Source organism: Salmo trutta, chromosome 40 (genome assembly GCF_901001165.1).
Source record: "Salmo trutta chromosome 40, fSalTru1.1, whole genome shotgun sequence".
Taxonomy (NCBI): Eukaryota; Metazoa; Chordata; class Actinopteri; order Salmoniformes; family Salmonidae; genus Salmo; species Salmo trutta.
The window spans coordinates 6,614,376-6,621,124 of record NC_042996.1 but is presented as its reverse complement, the minus strand read 5'-3'; positions in this window follow the sequence as shown (position 1 = coordinate 6,621,124).

Here is a 6,749-nt window from a genome sequence, read left to right as displayed (position 1 = left end):
TACTTCAAACACTATAACACATAGACCTGTGTGTAGCCTATAGGCTACGGTTGCAGTGCAGAGCGTGCATGTGCTGGCCAGACAGTGACACAATGCACATATGTGAACGTATATACACATGGTCACTCATTGATCTGGTGTGGGGATGAGAGAATAAGCTGTGGCTGTGCAGAAGTCAGCAGAATCTCCCAGAGAAACACAGGGAGCGTAAACACAGCTGGCTGAATCAGGGGCTTTGGAGGGTGTCACATTTGAGGGAGAGGGGGAGAGGGGGAAATGGCAGAAGGGTCACGGGGTAGATAGAGGTGGAAGGGGTGGCGTAAAAGAATCAGGAGTGGTATTAAGAGTTTGGGGAGAGAATGGAGTTGGAAAAAACTGCATTATGTTGTGATCAGGAGTCAAGTTTATTTTAAAAGCTACAGGACACAATGTTTCACAAAAGTAGGTTTTAAAGGACCATAGAATTTAATTTGCTTCCTTTTTTCTTTTTTGCCTAGGAAAATCTGGTATCGTAGTGTCCCGATACTGGTACCATGCTACATGAATCCACTGCTGTTTAAGACATGCAAATACAGATGAAGTCAGAAGTTTACATACACCTTAGCCAAATACATTTAAACTCAGTTTTTCACAATTCCTGACATTTAATCCTTGTAAATTCCCTGTCTTAGGTCAGTTAGGATCACCACTTTATTTTAAGAACGTGAAATGTCAGAATAATAGTAGAGAGAATGATTTATTTCAGCTTTTATTTCTTTCATCACATTCCCAGTGGGTCAGAAGTTTACATACACTCAATAAGTATTTGGTAGCATTGCCTTTAAATTGTTTAACTTGGGTCAAACGCTTCGGGTAGCCTTCTACAAGCTTCCCACAGTAATATTTTTGGGGGGGGCCATTCCTCCTGACAGAGCTGGTGTAACTGAGTCAGGTTTGTAGGCCTCCTTGCTCGCACATGCTTTTGCAAACCGTAGTCTGGCTTTATTATGCCGGTTTTGGAGCAGTGGCTTCTTCCTTGCTGAGCGGCCTTTCAGGTTATGTCGATATAGGACTCGTTTTACTGTGGATATAGATACTTTTGTACCCGTTTCCTCCAGCGTCTTCACAAGGTCCCTTTCTGTTGTCCTGGGATTGATTTGTACTTTTCGCACCAAAGTACGTTCATCTCTAGGAGACAGAATGCGTCTCCTTCCTGAGCGGTATGACGGCTGCGTGGTCCCATTGTGTTTATACTTGCGTACTATTGTTTGTACAGATGAACGTGGTACCTTCAGACATTTGGAAATTGCTCCCAAGGATGAACCAGACTTGTGGAGGTCTACAATTTTTTTTCTGAGGTCTTGTCTGATTTCTTTTGATTTTCCTATGATGTCAGGCAAAGAGGCACTGAGTTTGAAGGTAGGCCTTGAAATACATCCACAGGTACACCTCCAATTGACTCAAATGATGCCAATTAGCCTATCAGAAGTTTCTAAAGTCATGACATCCTTTTCTGGAATTTTACAAGCTGTTTAAAGGCACAGTCAACTTAGTGTATGTAAACTTCTGACCCACTGGAATTGTGATACAGTGAATTATAACTGAAATAATCTGTCTGTAAACAATTGTTGGAAAAATGACTTGTGTCATGCACAAAGTAGATGTCCTAACCAACTTGCCAAAACTATAGTTTGTTGACAAGAAATTTGTGGAGTGGTTGAAAAACGAGTTTTAATGACTTAACCTAAGTGTAAGTAAACTTCTGACTTCAACTGTACATCTCTTATGTGTTTACAATAGTCAGTGTACAACATACTGGTGGCAAATGGCATCATACACTTAAATAGGACGCACACTCAGCGGCACTCATAGGCCTAGTCATATACACAAATAAACGTATCCCGTCAGCATAAAACTAGACATGTGCCTCCTACAACAGATGATGCCTGCTGGCAACCTCAACAGCTGAGCCTCAAGGAAAGTAGTTTACAGGCGGACCATTAATAGGTCAATGGCGCCCCCTGTCTTACAATACTGCCTGAACGAGTTGTAAGGTCTGAGAGACACGTTTTTTAAACAACTAATAAGAGACAAATCAGATCCAGTCTGAACTGTGCGATGTAGTAGGGAGTTGTAGTTTCCAACAGGACAATATTCTAAATGGTTTAGCGCATAAAACGTGGTAATTAACTACAATGACGATATAACATTGTCTGGTCTGGGTTTCTGTCTGCTACGGAAGAAGCAGAATAATGCGCGATTGGGGATATATAGAGCAGCTGTTGCTTCGCGAGGTATCTCTACCTGAAAATACATGATCTAAGTGGTTTATAGTTGGTATTCAGCAGTCATAAAAGTATGCCTTATTTACTTTGAATAACTACTAAATAATGATTGTCAGACAGCATATGCAGCAGTTCTATAGAGATGAGATGACTTGGAATGAAATAAGTCATCAAATAAAACAAATGTAACATACACAACTGAAATATATGATTAAACTAATGTGAATAATTATGGTTAATAAGTGATAAGCTGTAATGGGCGGTCAAAACTCACTACCATCATGGGACTTGATTGTGTCACAGCATTCAACCCAAATAATCGAAAACCGTGATTTTAATAATTTAACCGAAACCGAAACGACCTCAAAAACACTAATCGCTCAGCACTACGTGAGTCACAGGTCCTTAACATATCAAAATGTCGAAGAGAAGCCAAGTTTTTCTTCCTTGCTTTTCAAGTGGGAGCAACAATCTGGAAATATGTCGACCTTGAACAACCACAACAATATCATTAGCTAAGTTTTGTTACACAGTGGTTGCGGTTTGTTACTTGTGCGTGTAAAATTAAACATGCCTATTTGCAACAATACTATATTATGATTGACCAGCGACAAACATTGGGAGAAAAACATAACATGGAGCCAGATAGCTGCCACAAGGTTGAACGTACGTATCGTTAGAATCATAAGAAAACCCATAGGTAAATTGTTAGGATAGTAAGAAAGCCATGCAGTAACCGTTAAATTAGTTCTGTAAATGTTACAACTATGAAAATCAATTCTTACTTTACATCTCACTTTACTCGCTTACAGATCTTTTTTATATGTACAAACTTTCGTCAGGGATGCGGCCTCCACAAAGGACATGAACTGAACGTAGCTAGTCAATCAAGCAACTCTAGCCCAGACTTTAGAGTTGCTTTGCAATTTCCGGTTTAATTTCCTAAATAAAAGTTTAGAGCTTGTTGTAGAACGGCATTCGATAACGATGTTATACCAGTAGCTGGCGTAGTATAGGCTTGGGCCTTCAGCAAATGACTTTAAAGACACAGAAGAGCCTAGTTTAGAATAACCTCCTGATCTGCAAAATAGAAAGTTAATATGATTTAGGCCTATTCCCCAATCTAAATATGCCAAGCTATGATGTGTTATTTAATGGCCATATAATCTCATCATTTATTTATAGCCATGTGGGGCTACTGTAGTGATCATGTAATGCAGGTATTCCCAAACTGGAATGCCATCGGGGGTACGCCAAATAAAAATGTAATTCACATGTTAAAAACATTTTTTATTTATTTATTTTTCTTCTTCACATTTTCAAACAGTCCATTTATATTTTTCAACAGGGCGATACCTTTGGGTGAGGTTTTTTTCTCGCTTGAGTAGCCTCGTTTCACTGCCAAAAATAAAATGAAACCATTTAGTGTTCAGCGAAATAACATTGCAATGTCAAATACAGTTAGCCCAATCACATTAACCGTTACTCTCTCGCGGGAATTCAACTAACAGTCCGTATGTAGCCAAACGTAGCTGCTGCTCATTCCTTTTGCTAGAAAATGTATAAATTGTTAAATAAAAGTAAGGCCCGACACATACCAGCTCTACTGGTAGTACTGCTACTACCAGTAGTACTACACCTGCACCTGTCAACGACACATTGTTCTGCTTCCACGAGCACATCCAATGCTAGCATCAGTAATTCTACATTTGTTGTCAGCCCAGCTAGCATGGACACTGACAGTTGTGAATCTGATGCAACAGATACCATTACTAAGAAGGTGCTAGAAGCATCTTATATGGTGAGCTACCGAGTGGCTAGGAAAGGCAAGCCCCATACTATTGTGGAGGACTTAATTCTTCCTGCTGCCACGAATATGGCGTTGATAATGCTGGGGGAAAAGGCCCAAAAAACTATACAGACAATGCCTTCATCAAACAACACTGTTTCTCGATGCATCAGTGACATGGCAGGAGATGTTTTGAAACAATTACTGCTTCGCATACAATCCAGTGAGTTCTATGCGTTACAGCTGGATGAGTCAACAGACCTGGCACAGCTCCTGGTATATGTCCATTATGTTTATGGGTGGTCAATTAAGGAATACATCCTCTTCTGCAAACCACTGGAAACCAGGACAACAGGAGAGGATATTTTTAAAGTACTGGACAGCTTTGTGACACCAAATGGACTTTGGTGGTCAAGATGTGTTGGTATCTGTACTGATGGCGCAAAAGTCATGACAGGGAGACATAGTGGAGTGGTAACGCGCATGCAAGCAGTTGCTCCCGACGCCACTTGGGTACAGTGCAGCATCCACCGAGAGGCTCTTGCTGCCAAGGGAATGCCTGACAGGTTGAAAGATGTATTGGACACTACAGTGAAAAGGGTTAACTTTGTTAAAGCAAGGCCACTGGCTTAATTCCACCCTGTATGTAGGCTTGCTATAGCCATCTGTGTTGCACAACCCTATCACGCAGAGTCTATATCCATAACAATAAATGAAACAGAACAAAATATTAAGTATTGACTATAACCTGTCCTGAGCGAAATAGTCTTGAGTATTTGGGACCCCTTGGCTATCTATAGCCTATTCTTATTGCCAGATCTGTTTTCCCTATCCGCCACTGCATGTGCTTCAACTATTTTGTTTAACATTTATTTAGAGGCTATATGCTTACAAGTTGAAGGCCTATTTTTATTTGGGTAGGCCTAAATTAAAGATTGAATTGTTAAAGTGGTAGGCTAAAGAACTTTGGAGAATTTATCTAATGTTGAATTCACACATGGATTTCAATAAACAAATGGATAAGACTGTTCTATTCTCTTTGATTTAGTTCCTATTGTAACTCAGACAAATTACAGAATGGATGACATACTGACTGAATGAAGGATGAATTAAATGTTCAAATATGTTGGAATGATGAGTTGCACGCATCATGCATGCTCTGCCTTTTATTTGGCTAGTAGACAAATAGGCCTACATTACAATGACTATGGCTGCATGGCTCCAGAAGGGCATCTTCTGAGTCTGAGCGGTGCTTTTCCGAAGGCGCATGGTGCTGTGGTGCTGCATGGAAATCACAACCTCTTGAATTGGGCAGCAGTGTCACGATGGAGGTGATAGCCTATACAGAGACTACCTAAGACCACTACAACAGAGTTATTGTAAAGTGTGGGAATAAGCTGATGCCAGATTTAGCCTAGGTTTAACCTCCCTTGTTAATTTCAAAGTCCATATGTTCATGACCTGATTCATATAAATCATGTCAAATTATTTTAAATTCATATTAACCCCTCTTACAGAATATGCTTTGGCAAGATTTTGATTGATGAAATACATTTCAAAATATTCTATAAATTAATATTTTGAGTGCCTATGGTGTAGATACCTAGCAGACTGAAACTTCACTGTTGCAGACATAATACAGATAGCACTATCTAGACTTACCCTGGCAAACACATCCATTACATTAGCTACCTAAATGTGAAGTCAACTCAACTGAGGAGTAATAGAGAATGGAGACTTTTAACTTGAAAATGTGCAAGATATCTCTTTCTGGTTTCCTTGTTTGTTTTATACTGCGTTATGCTTGTTCACTATCACTCCTCACAGGCCGTTTGGTGTACTTTTTTTGTTGGTGAGATGAAACTGACAAAACTCTGAAAGGTATTATTGTACATCAGAATTGCAACACAAGATTCGTTCATTCCTAAAATGTTAGTCCGTAATCGTAACATGCTGTTTGTTTGTTCACAGATGAAATTTTACGTTTACGTTTCATGCATGGCTTTTCTTACGATCCTAACAATATACGTATGGCTTTTCTTACGATCCTAACAATATACGTATGGCTTTTCTTACGATCCTAACAATATACGTATGGCTTTTCTTACGATCCTAACAATATACGTATGGCTTTTCTTACGATCCTAACAATATACGTATGGCTTTTCTTACGATCCTAACAATATACCTATGGCTTTTCTTACGATCCTAACAATATACGTATGGATTTTCTTACGATCCTAACAATATACGTATGGATTTTCTTACGATCCTAACAATATACGTATGGATTTTCTTACAATCCTAACAATATACGTATGGATTTTCTTACGATCCTAACAATACACGTATGGATTTTCTTACAATCCTAACAATATACGTATGGATTTTCTTACAATCCTAACAATATACGTATGGATTTTCTTACGATCCTAACAATACACGTATGGATTTTCTTACGATCCTAACAATATACGTATGGATTTTCTTACGATCCTAACAATATACGTATGGCTTTTCTTACGATCCTAACAATATACGTATGGCTTTTCTTACGATCCTAACAATATACGTATGGCTTTTCTTACGATCCTAACAATATACGTATGGCTTTTCTTACGATCCTAACAATATACGTATGGATTTTCTTACAATCCTAACAATATACGTATGGATTTTCTTACGATCCTAACAAT